Source organism: Tursiops truncatus, chromosome 13 (assembly GCF_011762595.2).
Source record: "Tursiops truncatus isolate mTurTru1 chromosome 13, mTurTru1.mat.Y, whole genome shotgun sequence".
NCBI lineage: Eukaryota > Metazoa > Chordata > Mammalia > Artiodactyla > Delphinidae > Tursiops > Tursiops truncatus.
In genome coordinates, this window is record NC_047046.1 from 75120318 (window position 1) to 75139272 (window position 18955).

At 38.3% G+C, this 18955-nt stretch overlaps 1 long non-coding RNA gene across 2 annotated transcripts in view; it reads right to left on the bottom strand.

Moving 5' to 3' along the window:
* Positions 1 to 18955, bottom strand: part of LOC141276269 (uncharacterized) — a 98073-nt gene that overhangs the window by 38539 nt on the left and 40579 nt on the right. For both annotated transcript variants that reach the window (XR_012325541.1, XR_012325540.1), the window contains exon 3: positions 16754 to 16830. This is a non-coding gene — a long non-coding RNA (uncharacterized lncRNA). The remainder of the gene's footprint in view (positions 1 to 16753; positions 16831 to 18955) is intronic.

Genomic DNA, 18955 nt, shown 5'->3' on the forward strand with positions numbered 1-18955 from the left:
TTTCAGTTACCTGCAGTCAACCACGGTCCAAAAACGTTACATGGAAAATTCCAGAAATAAACAATTTGTAACTTTTAAATTGCATGCCATTCTGAGTAGCTGATGAGAGTTCTGGTTGTCCCACTCCATCCCACCCAGGACGGGAATCATCTCTTTGTCCAGTGTATTCTACCCGTTAGTCATTAGTAGCCGCCCTGAGTAGCAGATCGACTGTCTCAGTATTGCAGGGCTTGTGTTCAAGTAACCCTCATTTTACTTAATAATGTCCCCAAAGCACAAGAGTAGTGATGCTGGCAATTCGGATATGCTAAAGAGAAGCCAAAAAGTGCTTCCTTTAAGTGAAAAGGTAAAAGTTCTCCACTTCATAAGAAAGAAAAAAAATTATGTGCTGAGGTGGCTAACATCTACAGTAAGAAGGAATCCTCTATCTGTAAAATTGTGAAGAAGGAAAAAGAAACGTGCGCTAGTTTTGCTGTCACATCTAAGACTGCAAAAGTTATGGCCACAGTGCATGGTAAGTGCTTAGTTAAGGTGGAAAAGGCATTAAATCTGTACAATAAAATATTTTGAGGGAGAGAGGGAGAGACTACATTCACATTCAAATTATTGTAATAATTTTTATTGCAATATATTTTTATAATTGCTTTATTTTATTTGTTATTGTTGTTAATCTCTTATTGTGCCTAATTTACAAATTAAACTTTATAATAGGTATGTATGTATAGGAAAAAACATAGTATATATAGAGTTTCATACTATCCACAGTTTCAGGCATCCTCTGGGGGTCTTGGGAAGTATCTCCTGAGAATAAGGGGGACTACTGTATTCTTTCCAACCCAAAATTCTATGATACTCTAACACAGAAGGGGTCAACAAAGTAGGGGAATTCTATGAAAACACTCTAGCCAGGATTTTCTTTAAAATGTATCTGCTTCTTAATTATACTTAATTTTTCAAAATACTAATCTAAGTCTTCTAAGCCTCTCACTAGAAATCTTTGCCCCTGAAGTTACTTTACCTAGAAGGAAGTCTTAGAACCCCAGGCTTGGCGTATGCAAGGAAAACCCATGGGTTTCTGGTTCCCATTCAATTTGTACTAAGAGGATCATTATTATTTACCTGGTTATGCTGAAATGGGAGGCTGAGCCCTATAGTCACATTCTTTTTTAAAACATTCAAAAACAGCTGTTGGGAGAAGAAAAGGGACTAAAAGTAACTCAGTGATTTATATATTAAAGTTTCAGAATGCATTATCTGAGATCCTTGGAGCCTAAATGTTTCAGAATTCAAAATTTTCAGGTTTCAGGGAGCTAATACAGTGCATATATCACCTTCATCAAGCTATATGAAGCTGAACCCATAATATTAAATATTCCAGCATCAGAAATGTATCAAGTATAAATGCACATAGGTATAAAATATAAAGACAATAAATAACTTTATGTGGGTTCAGATCTGATTTTTTCCAAATGAGTTTGCTGCAAACTTATAATAAAATTCTGGGTTTTCAGAGCTTTGAGAATTTCGGAATTGTGGATAAGAGTCTGTAGAATGTATTTTATTTAATATTTAATATAGTCCTATTTAGTGATGTGTAGCATGTATTAGGTGAAAAAAGCAAGGTGGAAAAAAGCATGAATGGTATGCTACCTTTATTTGGGGGGTGGGGGGAATGGATACTTGCTTATATTTTAAAAACTTGTTTATAAGAAAAAAAAAAAAGAAGAAGAAAATGTAAACCAAAAAATAAAGCAATGGAAGCAAGGGGAACAAGGTGGGGAATACAGGGATAAAAGCTAGGCCTCTCTGAATATACTTTGACTACAAAGAAAATTTAAAGTTAAAAATGTGTAATCCTTAAAAGTCTAAAGCAAAATGAAGCAAATGAATGGGCTAGTGCAGAATTGAGCTGGCAGCATAACCACACTGAGAGGGATTATTTCAATGACTCCAAGACACAGAATTTAAATGAACATCCTTTAGTGAAATATAACCTAAGGACAAAAAGAACTACTGAAAAATTAATCTGCTTTCAGTTATCACATTGTTGGTGGTAGTGTTGGCGATTGTTATTGTCTACATATTTTGAGATAAAGCAACTGAATAAATAATATGCTGGTTTCAGTTGGGAACCAGGATTCCAGCAACAGAAAAAGTGATGCAGATGTATTACTGAAAAAGTTAGCAAAACAAACAAACAAACCTGAGTACGTAAATTTGAGTTGGAACTCTCAGTACGGACTCAACAACCAAACTGAAAAGAGAGCATACCTAAGCAAAGAAGAAACAAATGAGAGGGAAAACCAATACTTAAAAGAGAATTAATAAACATGTCAATCAATTATTTATACACATATTCCCTTGCCCTATCCATTGATAAGACCTAGAAACAATGACCAGCTCAGAAGCAATGAGTACCAAAAAGCAATGAGATTATCGTCTCTAAATACAGCCTCCTATTAAAAGGAACAGGGCTTCTGGGAGATATGGTTGATTCCATGTCTGGGACAGGAAATGAACAATATAAGCCTGAAACACTTCTCATCCCAAAAGACAGGTAAACCACTGGTGGTCAGAATGAGTGAGGGGCCAACTCTAAGAAGTTCCCAGTGGCCCAGAATGCGACAACTTCAGCATCAATAAGAATACAATGGATTGAAACCAATTAAATACGTCTAAATCTATGAAACAAACTCACTGGTCACTTTCAGAGGATGCTGATACCAACACATTATTTTTGAAAACAGGTCAATAAAGGGAAAGAATCAAGCATTTAATCTACCTTTCCGATACAATCTATCTCTGGGTTACCAAATAGTTGATGAGGAGAAATTTCTCTTTACAAAAAATTATCACACTAATAAATAAAGAAGGAATGGTAGAATTAGAATACCCCTCTTTTTTTTTTTTTTCTTTTTCACTTTGGAACACTGACATTTTATTTATTTAATTATTTATTTTTAAAATGTTTATTGGGGTATAGGTGATTTACAATGTTGTCTTAGTTTCTGCTGTAGAGCAAAGTGAATCAGTTTATACATCTACATGTATCTACTCTTTTTTAGATTCTTTTTCCATATAGGTCATTACAGAGTACTGAGTAGAGTTCCCTGTGCTATACAGTAGGTCCTTATTAGGTATCTATTTTATATACAGTAGTGTGTATATGTCAATCCTAGTCTCCCAATTTATCCCTCCCCACTTTTCCCCCCGGTAATCATAAGATTGTTTTGTACATCTGTGACTCTAGTTCTGTTTTGTAATTAAGTTTATTCGTACCATTTTTTTTAGATTCCACATATAAGCGATATTACATGATATTTGTCTTTGCCTGACTTACTTCACTCAGTATGACCATCTCTAGGTTCATCTGTGTTGCTGCAAGTGGCATTATTTCATTCTTTTTTTTTTTTTTTTTTTGCGGTACGCGGGCCTCTCACTGTTGTGGCCTCTCCTGTTGCAGAGCAACAGGCTCCGGACGCGCAGGCCCAGCGGCCATGGCTCACGGGCGCAGCCGCTCCGCGGCACGTGGTTTCCCCCCGGACCGGGACACGAACCTGTGTCCCCTGCATCGGCAGGTGGACTCTCAACCACTGCGCCACCAGGGAAGCCCTATTTCATTCTTTTTAATGGCTGAATAATATTCCATTGTATATTTGTCCCACATCTTCTTTATCCATTCCTCTGTCGTTGAACATTTAGGTTGCTTCCATGTCCTGTCTATTGTAAATAGTACTGCAATGAACTTTGAGGTGCATGTATCTTTTCAAATTACGGTTTTCTCTGGGTATACGTCCAGGAATGGGATTGCTAGATCATATGGTAGCTCTATTTTTAGTTTTTTAAGGAACCTCCGTACTGTTCTCCATGGTGGCTGTACCAATTTACATTCTCACCAACAGTGTAGAAGTGTTCCCTTTTCTCCACACCTTCTCCAGCATTTATTGTTTGTAGATTTTTTGATGATGGACGTTCTGATCAGTGTGAGGTGATATCTCATTGTAGTTTTGATTTACATTTCTCTAATACTTAGAGATGTTGAGTATCTTTTCATGTGCCTCTTGGCCATCTGTATGCCTTCTTTGGAGAACTGTCTATTTACATCTTCTGTCCGTTTTTTGATCGGGTTGTTTGTTTGTTTGTTTTTGTTATTGAGCTGCATGAGCTGTTTGTATATTTCAGAGATTAGGATATCCTTCTTTTGTAATTCCTAATTAAATAATTAATTTAGCGATTGCCCTTGAATGGTTTCTGGCATAACAAAAAGAGAGATGAGTGGATATTATGTTCTTTGTGATGGAAGTCATAAAAAAATTAAACTTGAATCCAATCAAGCCTCCCGATTTCATTACCAGTTTATAGCAAATATAGGGGACAGAGAAAGATATAAAGTGACATCATGGGGATGCAATAGACAAATCTTATATAATAAGCATGTCTTTTTATTCTAATGTTTTGACAACTGAGGTGTTACAAACCATGGGAGACTGCCCTCCCAGGGCTAACCAATTACTAGTAATAGCAAAGAATTCACCTTCGAGCACATCTTTCATATACAAAGTAACCAATCCAGACAACTGGTACCTTCCTTTCCATGGAAACCACAATAAAAGCTCTTGCCCACACTTCCCTCCCACTACTGTCCCCTGATGACTTCAATGCTTCCTCATGTGGCCTTGCATGGCCTGGCATGGCCCAGTGTGCCCCTTCCTGTTGGGAACTGTGAGTAACAAACTCTCTTTTCAGTGGCAATTGTCTCCTGATCTGTTGGCCTCACCATACCTGAACAATAATAAACTTACATTTTATTTTTTTTTAATTTTTACTTTTTTTTTTTGGTCACAATGCACGGCTTGCAGGATCTTAGTTCCCCGACCAGGGATTGAACCCAGGCCCACGGCAGTGAAAGTGCTGATCCTAACCACGCCAGGGAATTCCCATAAAACCTACATTTTAAAACACCTTGACTGTGTGAAAACTCTACAAGACAAATGACAAACAAATTGCAAGGGAATTTACCTCAATTAAAAAAATAGAAATAGCAAGGGGATAAAATAAGAGGGAGAGAGAATCTTTGCTTAAAAGAGTCTTAAGAAACAAATCAACTAATTGCAAAGTATGAACCATATTTTACTCTGAATGTGAACCAACTCTTAAAAACATTGTGAGACTAATGGAGAAATTTGAACACTGACTAGGTAGCTGATATTTGCTATTATGAAATTAATGATCATATTTTTAGGTGTCATTATAGAATTGCTATAGTTTTAAAAGGAGGCTTTATCTTTTATGGATTCATACTGAAATATTTCTGGATTAAAAGACAGGATGCCTGTGATTTACTTTACAACAATCTAGAATGGGGGGTGTTGGGTAAAAGTAGAAAAAAACCCAAGATTGACTTAAAGTAATAGGTGTTGAATTAGGGTTATGAATACACGGCGGGTTATCATGTACAGTATTCTGTTTAATTGTGAAATCTTTGGAAGTTTTCACAATAAAAAATCAAAACCCTTCGAAGAAAGTTCTTTGAAGAACATGTCAAATGCCCCAATTTTTAAAAAAAAGATAAGTGGATTAAGAATGACTAAATAACTTGCCCTATTGCTAATACATGATGGAGCCAGAATCCAAACCCAGGTATGTCCGGCCACCCAAACTCCTTGCGCTCCAAAGTCAAAAGACAAGCTACCGCTAGAGGCTGTTCCTCTGGCTCATCCATAAAGGAAAGGGTTGGGTTCCTGCTTAGTCCCCAAGGCAGCAGCCAGCAGCAGGGGGACTGCACCTGTGGCAACAGTAGCCTCAGCACTGGGGCCTCCTGCTGGGATGCTATTTCTTGCTTTCTCTGGGTTGTACCCCACCCCTCACTCCCAACTCTCCTCTGGCTTTATTTTTTAATTCCCCTTTCAACAGCCCACAGTGCCCTGCAGAGAGCACACCAGAATGTGCATATACACTGTCACCTTGGGCATGTACAGATTTACTCTCAGGATATTTTCGAAGCTTTCTCTTTTCCAGTAATTTTTCATGAAATACAGCCTTTCACTTTCAGCTTATGAACCACATGAAACAACCTCACCATTTTTGCCTGCATTTTGGACTCCAGTTGCCAGGTCTTGGCTTGACCCCTTTCCTTATACATCAGACTCCCCTTCTAAATTACTTTTGACTGCTTGCAAAAATCAAATCTAATATTAATAATTGTCAAAATAAAAAGTCGCCATGTCTCCCACTTATTCGGGGCTAGAAATTGCACTAAGGGCTTTAGGAATAGTATCCTTTTTAATCCTCAGTATAGTCCTTCAAAGGATAAAGATTTGCCAGCACTGAGGATGTTCAAAGAGAGAGCTCAGGGAAAGGGATTAGGGTAGTCCCAAGGTTTGAATTAACCTTGACCTCGACAAAGGATTTAGTAGTCTGGACACTAATATAAGTCTTTAGATACCATTATGTCCTGTCATCTGTGACTCTTGAGATCATCCTCAAAGAAAAAGACCCTCTGAATATCAGTAACCTGCTCTCTCCAATCTCCTCCCTACAACAACTATCAAAAGTACCCTATAATTCTTTTCTTTTTCTGAATCCAACATTCTTTCCTGGGGATTGCATAGAATTTGTTTTAGCATCTCACAATATATAAAACTATTTTGGAAAGCCAATATATTCAAAGCTCACAACTCTTCCTGAATTTGCCCTTTGGGTTTCTGCATGGAACAGAATTGCAAGGACATAAAAATGCAACTAGGAAAACTTTTTATTCTTCTCTTCCAATTCTTCTTCCCCTTTCCCCATGCTAGGTCCACTTCATGGTTTGCCACTATTTTTCTTCACTCAAACATCAAATTTCCACCTGAACGTTATCAACTATAAACAACTCAAACCGCCACCGGGCAGAGGAGTGCTGCTTTCTCCTATGAGAATTTCACCATATACAGATTGAATTTAGAAAGTGATTAACGTCTTGAAAAGGTTAGGGGGTTCTCGGATTCAACTTCCTCATTATAAGCTTTAAACTGTTTCCTAGTTCTGGTGCATTAAATCCTGGGCCTGGAAAAAGAAATTGCCTCTGATGTAAGTGTTAGTAAGAAATGTAGGTTTGGGCCGCACATCACTGTTTAAATAAGAGTCAGTAGGGCTTCCCTGGTGGCGCAGTGGTTGGGAGTCCGCCTGCCGATGCAGGGGACACGGGTTCGTGCCCCGGTCCGGGAAGATCCCACGTGCTGCGGAGCGGCTGAGCCCGTGAGCCATGGCCGCTGAGCCTGCGCGTCCGGAGCCTGTGCTCCGCAATGGGAGAGGCCACAACAGTGAGAGGCCCGCATACCGCAAAAACTTTAAAAAAAAAAGTCAGTAATTTTCCCCCTCCTCTCAGCCAATAGGACAGAAACCATGATCTTAAATGAGTTTAATCCTTCCAGCAAGACAATTGTCATTCCTCGTCAGACATCAGATATGACAACACCAGATGTCATACTCATAAGACCTCATCACCTATCACTTACGTTCCCACTTCAAAATTAAACACATGAGAAAATCTTTGAAAGTATTTGAAAAGTAATATATTTTCCTTATTTGATGTATAAGTGCTATTATAAATAATTCACTTAATAAATCTATTGTATCTTTATAAATTTGATCCCTATTCCTCTGAGAGGTTTATTTCTCTTAACTGTAAATACCACAGTTCCTCCATTCATCCTTTAAAAACCATCTACTCCCCAGTTCTTTGGTCTACAGACTTTAAGCACAAATGTATCATTTAGCCTCAATCACTTAGTAGCAAGTTGCTTCTGCACACATTTATTACTTCTATTCATAATTAGTCATGATTAACTAGATTGGAAACTCTTCAAGGACACAAATTGTTTTGTCTATTATTTTATCCTCTAGTGTAGGGCCTGACTCTGAATAAATGACTAGTTAACACACAGCAATTAATTATTGGGGCCACTGTCAAATGTATAGAGATGATGGTTTAATAATAATCACCTGCAATAATGACAACACTCTAAGTCCTTGTCTCTACTGGCTAACTTCTTCCAGAAAATGCTTATGAATGTTGCATAAGATTGCTGTCATCTTGACATTACTGTTGCATGAAATTTATAATCTTGCAAACCATTTGTCACTGAAACAATGTGGAAATAAAAGTAATTTCAGTAATACATTGAAAATGTTCTGCTGTTGAAATGTTTGTACAAACATTGTATAAAATGAGGAGAGACGTGTTTTAGAAATATCCTAGGCTGGCGACAAGATTGGACATCGAAAGCAGTGCCGTCAGGCCCTGGGCAAGGATGTACCTAACTTGTAATGAACCAGTTTTCTTGGGCCCCAGTTGAAGACTAAATGGGGCTCAAAGAGGACAAAGAGACCTCCTCAACCAGACCTCCTGCTATGTAATAATCTGTTAGAACAAATGAGATATATTAATTTTTAGGACATAGAAATTCAGGAGGGTGGAGTGAGGTGTGGCACTGCTACAAGTACCTAATCACAACAGAAACATGACTTATTTATTCATTCATTCAACAAACATTAGCTACCACATGGCCAGGCACACATCACACTCTTAACATCTCATGTAGTGGCAAAGATGCATAAGCATCACAGCACCATGGAACATGCTCCATGACAAGTGCCAGGGGAAGCACCTCCTTCCTGAGCCCAGGCCAAACTCTCTAAATCAAGTTTAGAAACTTCAAAAATGCTTTAGCATGAAGCATTTATTTCCCCAAAATTCAGGAACATATTCCCTGCACCCTCACAAAAATTGGAGATAAAAATCCAGTAATACAACTTTGCCTGAAGTGTATTCCAAGAACCACTAGTTCTGCAGGATGATAATGGCTGTTACCCAAAGCGGGAAAAGAAGAAAAGGGAGGGGAATTCCTGATCACCGAAGTCTAGAAACTGCTGATTGAATTAATGTAGAACTTTTTTTTTAGATCCCTAAAATGTTAGTGTGCATTATGAATCACTAGGAGAGGATACAGTACGCAATATTTCCCAGAGTTAGCTACATGCAGATTTCTTTTTTCAAGGGACATTTTTCTCATTGTACACATCCTAAGAAACTGTTCTCGAGCTTTCCTGAGGCCCATTCTCTCCATATCCTCTTCCAGGAGGGAGACGTCAGGCTGAATACCAGCACGGTACAGAGTGGGTAATCAATATATGTTGATCTCAGTGGTCAAATATCAAGGTCCTACAGGAGGGTATAAATCCATTTCAAAGATCAAGAAATGATGGATGGTGGATTTTTAAATACTTTCTTCCTAGTTCAAATATGTGTAGACAAACTATTGATATTTTTCCCAGTTTCTAGGACTAGACTCTGTGTACTGCCCGTAGGGGCACCTACTTTAAATTTACAAATTGGAATACAAGCTTGGTTTCCTGTTTCTCCAGCAGAATTTGGAAAATATGTTGATGCAGCTTAAAAAGCATACATCATAACTCAGAAGCTTGGGTAGACTAGCTTTAGGTAGATGAAAGCAGCCTCTGCAAAACTTGGGGCTGTAAATGTGGGTTCTTAGCCGTAGCTGCTTATTGAAATCGCCTGGGGAGCTTAAAAAAACACACACCAGTATCCAGACCTGTCCCAGATGAACTAAATCAGATTCTCTGGAGGTGAGGTCTGAGAACTGTTATTTTTAAAACTCCCTGGTATTTCTAACGTACAGCCAGGAATGAGAAGCACTGCCCAAAAGGTCTACCTGTACGTCACAACAGCCGGCTGCCACACTGCCTCATTTTCAGGACTTGCTAGTTTGGGGGAACTTGCAGTGTTATATTAATTTGCTCGAGCTGCCATAACAAAGTGCAACAGGCTGGGGGATTCAAACAACAGAAATGTATTTTCTCACAGTTGTGGAGGCTGGAGGTCCGAGATCAAGGCGCTGGCAGGGTTGGTTTCTCCTGTGGCCTCTCTCTCCTTGGCTTGCAGATGGCCGCCTTCTCACTGTGTCCTGACGCGGTCCTTCCTCTGTGTGTGCCTCCCTGCATCTCTGTGTTTCCAAATTTCCACCAGTCCGATTGGATTAGGGCCCAACCTAACCCCTCATTTTAAATGAATCACCTCTTTAAAGGTCCTATCTCTAAACACAGTCACATTCTAAGCTGCCAGGGGTTAGAGTTTCAACTTATGAATTTGTGGGGAGACACATGTCACCCCATAACAGGTGTGATAGGAGACCCCAAAGTCTCCAGGAAACACTGTATACTGTCATGTCCACAAAACTGCCACTTTTTCCTGCTCCCGTTGCAGTTAAGCACATGACGGAACATAGAGAAAAAGAAAATCTTTGCCCTTTGAAATAAACCAAGAATAACAAAGTCACTCTGCCTAGTTATGGCCCCCAAGATAATAAAAATTTGAACACATCCCACAGACCTTAAAAAAAGGAGGGGGGATGCTTTATCTTTGACTTTTATAATAGTGGTGTTTACAGATATAACATAAACTTTGTGACTGTGATGATCATGTAAAAAATTATTCTTTTCTCCCATGAACAGACAAGTAACAACTAATATAAATAAATATAATAAATACAAATATCATATTAACATAAACCAATCATCTAATTTGATCATTTTGTTAAGCTTTGTGGTATTTTCCCACTAAACACCTGTTGTGGGTTATTTTTGTTTTTTGTTTTTAAATATTTATTTTATTTATTTATTTGGTTGCGCTGGGTCTCAGCGGCAGTATGCAGGCTCCTTAGTTGCGGCATGCGGTATCTCTTTCCCTGACTAGGGATTGAACCCGTGCCCCCAGCATCGGGAGCGCAGAGTCTCAACCACTGCACCACCAGTGAAGTCCCCACCTGTTGTGGTTTTTACTGGGCACATCAGTCCTTTTGAAGTCTGACATCTAGCACTTTGAGAGTGAAGAAAAAATGTTTTTATTTTCCATGTGCTGTTGTGCCTAATTCTTTTTTGCGGTTCTGGAGGCTCCATGGAGGAGATTTACGTGAGGAAGGGCCTTCACCTGCCGGAGCTGACTGAACGGCTTCACCTCAGAACACACTTATCTCACGTGCAGTGTGAACAGATACGTGCCTTGTTTCATTTACAGAATAAATCTCCTGCAGCAAGAGAGCTATACTATCACTGCTTTTTTTTTCTTCTTCTTCTTCTTCCTAACTCTGTGCTTTTCTGGCTGTTTCTATTTGTGTTTCTGGATCAAGTCTGGTTCCAGGTGTGGTTTGAGCTCAGGCAATAATTTATTCCCTGTTAATGACTGAAAAGTTGAGAATCTAGGTTTCTGGCGATTTCTGTCGGGCGGTAAATAACAGAGACTCTGGTTTATGTGTCATCTTTGTTTATTTGTTTGACGTGGGGATTCTGATATCTTTGACTGTTGAAATGTTAATACAAACATTCTATAACATGAGGAGAGACGTGTTTTAGAAACATCCTAGGCTGGCGACGTGATTGGATGTCGAAAGCAGTGCCATCAGGCCCTGGAAGAGGATGTTCCTAACTTGCAATGTGCCACTTCCCTTGGGCCCCAATTGAAGACTAACTGAGGCCCAAAGAGAACCCAAACCTATTCACCTCTGCCTCCCAGATTCTCTGGGTGAACTGGGTTTATGGCTAGTCATCAGCCAAAATTACCTCCCCATCAATGAGATCACATCACTCAAGAAAATTTTCTGTACCTTCTGGAAAGGCAAACAACCTTTGAGATCTACAGTGGCTGGACCCATGAGTGAGCTTTTGTGTTCTGTTTATTTTTTATCTCTAGCTGAGGTTGTAAAACTGAAGCTGCTAGCTCTTTTTGTGTGTGAAAAAATACCTTTTTTTTCTTTTTCTTTCCTTATAAAACGAAGGTAATGAAATATTTTGTTTATCACCTTCTGTATTTGTGGTCACTCCCTTCTTCTCTTCTCCTACTTTTCATTTCCTTTTTCTGCCCTCCCCCCCAAATTTTTAGAGATTAATTGGTTATAAATATCTTTCATCTATTGAAATGATTGTGCACTTGATGGATAACTAGTCAGACAAAGGAGGGAAAAATTAACACATAACATTACAAAGTTACTTGTACTTATGGGAGTACTTTTCTTCACTGGCATACAGAAGCACTCATATAAATTCAAAATAATAACTTTGAAGGTTAAAATAAATTGAAAAGGAGGAAAATCTGGAATAAATACATTCCAGAAGGGAGGAAAATCAAATTTTACTGTTTTCAAAGTGATGGCTCTTTAAGAAAAAACTTCAGAAGCTTGCTGCATATATACCTCAGAGGAATAAAAAGTTTAACTCTCAGATAAATTAATAGCCTTGATTATAGGTTAATAAGACAAAAAGTAAAAGAATGATAAGGTACTTCAAACACAATTTAAAGAATTTTCAATATTAGGTTTATAACTACAGATATTCATAAAGTATAAAGCTTTTGAAAAGCTTAAGATTCTTGTTCAAGGTGAAAATTCTAATTCAAAGCAATTAATTATATTTCTTTTTGATTTTAACACAATACAGAAAATAATATTCTAGTTTATACAAAACTTGGGTTTATTTTATCATGGGAAGCCTAATTAATCTGAATGCTTTAAAGTTTCATGAGTCAAGGAAGTTTTTATTATTATAAAAAAGTAAAACTATTTGTCCAACTAAATAAAGTATAATAATTAATGTCCTTTAAAAGGGTTTACTCTTGTTAAGTGTTTATAATTCTATATATCATATATATATGAAATCATATAAATATATGAAATCCCTCATGTTTAAATTGAAGCAAAATTCATCTAACATAAAATTAACCATTTTGCAGTGTCTAAGTCAGTGGCATTTAGTACACTGACAATGTTGTACAACCATAGCCTCTACCTAGTTCCAAAACCAGAGGGGGTTTTCATCACCCCAAAAGAAGACCTCAAACCACTAAGTAGTTACTCCCTATTCCTCCCTGTCCCCAGCCCTTGGCAACTACCAAGCTGCTTTCTGTACCTATGGATTTACTTGTTCCAGCTATTTCAAACAAATGGAATCATACAGTATGTGACCTTTTGTGTCTGACTTCTTTCACTTAGCATAATGTTTTCGTGGTTCATCCACGCTGGAGCATACATCAGTACTTCATTCGTTTTAACAGCTGAATAATACTTCATTGTGTTTATATACACCACATTTTGTTTATCCATTCATTCATGATGGATATTTGGGTTGTTTCCACCTTTTGACTATTGTGAATAGTGCTGCTATAAACATTCATGTACAAGTGTTTATTTGATACCTGTTTTCAGTTCTTTTGAGTATATACCCAGAAACAGAATTGCTGGGTCCTATGGTAATTCTATGTTTAACGTTTTATCAGGAACAATCAAATTGTTTTCCACATGGTTACATCATTTTACATTCCTACCAATTAACTTTAAGACTTTGAACTAATAGTAAATCAAGCTATTAGTACATATCTTATACACCTGAAAACTCTAGTTTTACTATACTCTTGCTATAAGTTAGCTGGTTACAATGGACATAAAAATTTACTATTTTAAGAATTTCTTAAAGATGTATTTGACTGTAGAGAGGTGCATGTGTAAGATGATGGATGTATTTTGTTTTGCTTTAATTAAAATTTTCTGGTTGTGCCAAAATATGAAGAAGGAAATAGAAGACAATTTCAGGATACACCATGAATATAGAACAGAGGAAAAAGTAAGATCAAGAGCCTGGGCTTATGATAACTGCATGTAGTGAATTTGAAATGAGCAAAGAAATATATTTAAAATGTTTGCAAATTTGACTCAGTGATAATCGATCTATTCATAAGGTGGAAAGAGGCTTGTGTATCATTTACTGCAAACTGCTACATAAACGGTAATCAAAAAAAGTAAAATAGAATTTGGGTCTCCTTCTGTTAAAATGGTAAATTGATCCTTGTCTACATAGAAAGCTACTAACAAAAACACAGACAAAAGAGAAGAGTTAAAAGATGTTCTGTGCCCAGACATCAGTGGTTCTCTTTCTTACTAAAATGCTGTGTAACTTGTTGTTTTTGTCTCACTTTTGTATCAATATTAACAAAATATCTTTAGTTTTGAAATAGAATTCCTAATAATCATTTTTATGTGTTGCCGTGTTTCCTTTAAATATTACCTGAAACTGTTTCTTGTCTTCACTCATCGTGACTGAGGCTCTTACCATGGCTCCTCTGATAACTCTTTTTGGTACTGCCTTTCCCAAATTCAGGACCCAAAATCAGAACTCCAAAGCTGTAAAGATATCTATTATACCTACGTCACCTTTGGAGTTTCCCAGATGTCCACTGGGTATCACAAAAATTTGATCTCTCAGCTTTTAAAATAAGAGATCATAGAAATAATCTGATTTTACTGTACTCAACACTATTATGTCCACCATATGAAAAATCAGCAAGACAAAAAGCTAAACTTCTCTGTTTAGCTTTACATATAAATAAAATTTTAATGACATAAATGTTCTGGCAATTATGAAATTTTACATCAGAAACATACTTACATTCATGCACAAAGATGGGCACTATGATTTTCAAAAAATAGATTAATTTTTCAAAAGACCTCTGATTTTCTAAATAAATACTCTTGTCAATTGATGATAATCAGAATACACTTAGTGAGATAAATTAAATACTCTGGAGATTTGACAATGCCCTCACTGTTTATAATGTGTTCTTACCCTCATGATAAGTATTAACTAAATCCTTATAAACCGATTGCTTATTGTACCTCAATAGAGGATTCTATTTTTCTGCATCCTGATATTGTTGCTTATTATAATGAATTAAACAGAACTTTTGAGTCTTATTATCCACAAGCATTTTCTGCTTTTCCCTTACACTCGCCTAAAAGTCTCTGCTACAAGAACAGATCAGAAATTGAATCTTCTGAAAAAAATACTATATCAAAAGAGCTTCAGCAAAGGACTGAGCCAGATACTCAGGACAGTTGAAACTACAAGGACTAGACTCACAGCTCCATTAAAAGACATATCTTCACCACACTCTGTGAGACTGTCAAGAGTCTGTTATCAGGACACCCAGAACTTTCCCCTCCAAAAGCAAATGACTTCATGGAGATAAACTGTTTACTTTGAGATCAACAAAACACAAATTAACTCCTTAGAACTTAATGAATGGGATGAACTGACTTAACTGTGGCCAGTGTTCTATTTTAAATGCTCTTGTGGGGGAAACTCTTTTCTTCTTAATCCAGCCCTGACCCTCAGTTTGACAGGTTACACTTGTTCAAACTAGTTATGAAACCCTCTTTAAATGAAATCTTGTTCCAACTGGACCCTGAGGATTGGGAGTGAGGGGAATCCTATGAAAGATCTTAATATAGGTAACAAATTAATAAATCATGAGGGAAAACAAGAATGATTCTTTTTTTAAAAAAGATAAAACAATGGCAACAATGGTTAAATATTTTTCAAAGTACCTTTACTAAGTTTCTTTACTCCCTGTATCAGTGGTTATTATTTGCCCAGGTTCACTAAGAATGTGTTCTTTTTCCAACCAGGGTACAATTGGATAAATCAAATCCAGTCTATATTATGATCTAAGATGATACTGTATGTAAATGACCATGTGTGATATCTTGTGCATTCTCTTACCTGTTTCACAGAGGGAAAAAATTGGACCACAAAACTGCTTATGATAACCATTTTCCTTAGCCCAGGTTTGTTTTGGGTATTATCTACTTGCGTCAATCATGCCAATCTGAGCTCTCAATATTCTAAATATATTTATCTGAGAATAAATAAATAAATATCTTCTGGGGAAAAGAAAATTCTATACTATGATCATGTCAGAATTCTCATCTAATTAAGTAGCATAAACCCAAGAACTACGCCTTCAATACAGAACAAGGCTGCCACTGTCCTCCCACGAACCTGGTCTGCAAGCTGTCCTGTGAAACACTGACAAACAAGGGGATGTCAGGGAAAGAGGAGACCTTGACACACAGTGATGGCTAATTTTATATGTCAGTGTGTCTGAGTCACAGGATGCCCAGATGTTGGTAAACATCATTTCTGGGTGTGTCTGTTTCCAGATGAGATTAGATTGAGTAAAACAGATCTCTCTCCCCAGTGTGGGTGGGCCTCATCCAGTCCGTCGAGGGCCTGAATGAAGCAAAACCATGGAGAAAGGGAAACTTCTCCCTCTCTGCCTGACTGTTTGAGTTGGGATCAGTCTTCTCCTGCCCTCAGACTGGGGGTTACACCATCAGTGCTCCTGGTTCGCAGACCTTCAGACTCAGACACCATCAGCTTTCCTGGGTCCTCAGACTGCAGACAGCAGACTGTGGGGCTTCCCAGCCTCCATAATGACATGAGCTGATTCCTCATAATAAATCTGTGTGCATCATCTATCAATCATCTTACCTATCTATCAATCATCTTATCTATCATCAATCTATTTATCATTTGTATGTCTATCTATCAATCTCCTATTGGTTCTGTTTCTCTGGAGAGCCCTGGCTTATCCTTACATCCAAAACTTAAAGATACTGCAGATAAAGCCCAGTAGAAATGAATTTGAGGCTTCTTGGGTCCTGATCTCAGTGGACAAACTGACAAGGAAATTAAAATACTTCTGAGACATAAAATTTATACCCCTAGGGGCTTTACAAGGCCTCCAGATAGAAGTAACTCTTAAGCCTTAATATGTTGCTCTTGTTCTTTTGAATGTACAACAAGAGGGTCTTTGTGTATTAAACATTAGTTACGCCTATGAAAATAAGACATCCCTAGGAATTACCTGGCGGTCCAGCGGTTAGGACTCCGTGCTCTCACTGCCGTGGCCCAGGTTCAATCCCTCGTTGGGAAACTAAGATCCTACAAGCCGCAAGGCACAGCCAAAAAAAAGAAAACAAAACTCATCCACTAAAATAAAACATCATATTAATGACAGGGAAACAGAAAATCACTGAGCATCTTATGCGGTCTAATCCATACCTTAGGGGCAGGAAGTTGAACAAAGCATGGACTCCTGAAGCAAAACTGATAGTTTGCTCTGCTTCCATTATGATTAAGGATACAACATACACAATCAGGAAACAAGAAGAAAAGAGGATTTGCACCTTGACACAAACCAGAAATGATAGGGGCACTCCTACAAACCTGAACTCCCCAAGCAAAATATAGCTTAGTGCCTGACTTTCATAATACCAATGTATTGATCAGTGGATATGATGATCGTGTGAGAAAGTTACTGCTTTCCACCATGAACACAAGAATATGTTTGACCAATTTATAACCTGTGGTTTTCCCCCTTTATTGGGGTCTTTATTTGGAGGGTCAGTCTTTTTGATGTCTGATTCCCTTTACCTTTTTGCAAGTTAACTTTTTCTCATTTCTTCTTTCTAAATGTTTTTGTTTGTTGGTTTATCCAAACTTGAGGAAAATCCCCACATTTTCATAATCAGGTGCCCCCATAGATGACGGTTTCTCTCTCATTTGGGGCATTTTTTTCATGAGGCCTCGAAATGTTGATCAGAAGAAAGGGCTGCTTTGACCCCTACCTCCTTCTCACTTCCCAGAGACACTGAAGCCACAGGCTTGAGTGGTCACTCCAAAGGCAGCACACAGCTCACCTCAGCTGAGGGTTAATTAGCTCTTTGGTCTGCAGGGGAAGGACTACACAAAAGGAGATCTGTTTATTTTACTGTTACCAAATGTCAGGGGACCCTTAGTGCAACTTGCTAAGGGACCCAGCATTTCTCACTGCAGCATCTGTGAACGTCACTCTGTGCATCCCTCATCTCACTACATCTCCATAAGCTCTTGTCCCAGTTATGCTCAGAAAGCACAGCCCCCAATCCCCAGGAATGTGCTAAAGCAGAAAAGAAAAAACTGCACTGCTATTCTTGGTCAGCTTAATGGCAAGGAGCTTCAGATTCTCTATAAAATGAAAGATTCAATTGTGTGAGGTCACCAGGTCACAATCTCCCTGAGAACACTGTTATTCGGAGCCAAACATCCTTCTCAGAGGGGTCCTTAAAGTTTAATAACATCAGCCGACTGCAGCAAGACCCTGAGAGCCCATAATCCCCAAATGAGCCTCTGTGCGCTATTATGGAGGATCTCCAGTCTACCTGCGTGCAATTTTAGATCATCAAAGGTGACATTGAACACTGTCTCCGAAATTTCAATCACAGCCTTAACCACCTTGTGATTTAGGCAATAGCAGTTCTGTGGCTCTTTGGGAAAAAAAGGCCACCTTCGCAAGGCTGGAGGAAATGCTTATACCGCAGTGGGAAGCAGAGAAGCACACACAATAAAAACTAGGCGAAGTCAAGAGCGTTTGCTTAGCTGCTGCGCCATGGCATGGGATTGCGGTGTCCCTTGTACCATGCTGGGTACAAGGTATTTTATACAGAACTTCTTTCTTCGTTTAAAGAATTTACATATTATGACACCTGCCCTCTTCTCACTTAACAGCAATCCCAGTAGAAGTGAAATAAGTACAGAAGGAAGGGAAAAGCATGTTCTTCAAATTGCTACCTACCAATGCCTCCAATGAAGATGAATCTGAAATAACTAACATTGAGTGAAAAAGGCAGACACAGTGAGTCTATACTGTTAAGATTCCATTTATATGTAGCTCAAGAACGGGCAAAATTAATCTATGATGATAGAAATCAGGAAGAGGCTGCCTCTCAGTGGCCTTATTGGCCAGGGGTCCTGGGGTAAAAGAAATGGCGCTTGTTTACAGGGGGATGTGCATATACAAAAATGCAACAATTTTACTGCATGTAACTCTGCTGTTTGCTATGGGCTGAACATGTGTCCCCCTCAAATTCTTATGCTAAAATCCTAACCCACAAAGGTGATGGTATTAGGAGGTGGGGCATTTGGGAGGTGGTTGGGTCCTTAGGGTGGAGCCCTCATGAATGGGATTGGTGCCCTTATAAAAGAGACCCCACAGAGTTGCCTCACCCCTTCCACACCGTAAGGACAC